The following is a 1,900-nucleotide window of genomic DNA, read 5'->3' on the forward strand; positions in this document are numbered from 1 at the left end:
TTAGTTAGAACCTGAAGCCTGTGACCTTACCGCTACGCCGTGAAATGGTGATGGAATGAGAACTATTTGGCCTTTCATTCCGGCATTCGACCTGCCTCAAAGCAACACAATTCACACATATATTGTGCGTCAAAATCGTTGGTAAAGACAAATTAAGTATAAAAACAGTAATAATTAATAATTTGGTTTAAAAAAAAATCATTTGGAATTTGGATATTTTCACTTGAACGTAGTTATTTTTTATCTTCATTATTATCAGCCGATGTGTACTTTTCCAATATTATGTACCAATCATTTATCTAACGTGTCCATTTCAGGTTAACTTAATTATAGATTTTTAAAGTAGTGTACCCTGATTTTACAGTATTAAAAAAAATGCTGTCCATTGAGTTCATAGAAAACGTAAAACTTACAGGGGAAACTTTTTCCTTGTACTTAATTTGGTAAATATGAAGATACCGCTCAACCAGAACTGCCAAATCCATCATGAACCAAATTACCGTTACCACATATCCAAATTCACGATATTTCACTCACAATATACGTATTACAACATCAGTCTCACACACGGTGTCCGCATTCAGAAATTGCAACGGGCAGCCCATGGCGATGCCGATAGCAAAAAAATATATATCACAGCTGATTTATAACCATCGAAGAAAATGAATCGTTATGAGATCGAAGCTACTATTGTGGAAGGAGTAAGCCACGTGATCTTAGTGTTACATCGCTCGAATATTGAAATACTATAGTGATTTTCATGTTCAATAACGCGAAGGAAAACAGTAGAAACTTTGCAATCATGATAATAAAATACTTTTAGAATTTTAGATTGATGAGGAAGACAGACAGTGTAATAACAGAAGTGTATTTAAGTGTACTGTAAGCGGTAGACGTAACGCACTATTTTTGTGTTACTTAAAAATTGAAATATATAATAATAATTCTAATTTTCATGTTATTTGCGTAGGAGGATAACAAACTAAAGGCAGTAAAATGAAATATGGTGATACGTTATTTTTGTTCTGCAGTGATAAGTGTTTATAGTATTGACTAAAGAACAATACTGCGTACTGACAGCAGTATTCTTAGATATTCTGTACATGTAATAAGTTCTGTGTTTCGTATGTAATGGCTTTGTGATAATAGTGATCGTCTTGATGTTATAGACGGCGAACCAAGACAACGTGAAGATAGCAGTATACTTAAATATATAAATATATATTATTATGTAGTGTGCCTTTATTATTATGTACTGTCCGCAAACGTGGAGTAGGTATAGTGGGTTGAGGATCCGAACACTAGTTATTAATAAAGATTCCTTTCCACCGATAATGAAGATGGATGTACAAACCGACATAATCTTATGAGACTAGGATTATCCTGTTCAATTTATGGCCGATACCAACATTATTTGATCAACAAAGTACATACCTTTCCAGCCGTATTTGATTGACAATATCCTAAGTGCACTTAGGATATTCAATATTCATTATTGAATCGTTTGTCAATATCGTATCTTTGCCAATAGAAACTAGAAGGGGCTTTGAGCATCTTTTATTCTGACAGAGGAATAAAAGCTGGATCAACAAACTGGTTCTATTGGGCAACAAGGAATTAAGACATCGCAAACCGCTCTTCGGTAAAGTAAAAAGCAATGATTTATGATTAATTTATTTTTCATCGAGCAACACTGAACGTTTGATCCGGCGACCTCGCGACGGTGCCCTGGGCGTGGCTTCCGCCGTGCAGCTGCGACGCGCGACTGTGGGCGGCGCGGCGGTGCACGCTGAGGTGCCAGCGGGTGGGGAACCGCTCGCCGCAGCACAGCACCGGCTCCTGAAGCTGCCTGTGGTGTCGCCGGCGGTGCGTGTGGATGCTGGTCGCCAGGATCTCCTTC

This window comes from Penaeus japonicus, unplaced genomic scaffold, assembly GCF_977035675.1.
Source record: "Penaeus japonicus unplaced genomic scaffold, GWHDUDI00000001_assembly GWHDUDI00000034, whole genome shotgun sequence".
Lineage (NCBI taxonomy): Eukaryota > Metazoa > Arthropoda > Malacostraca > Decapoda > Penaeidae > Penaeus > Penaeus japonicus.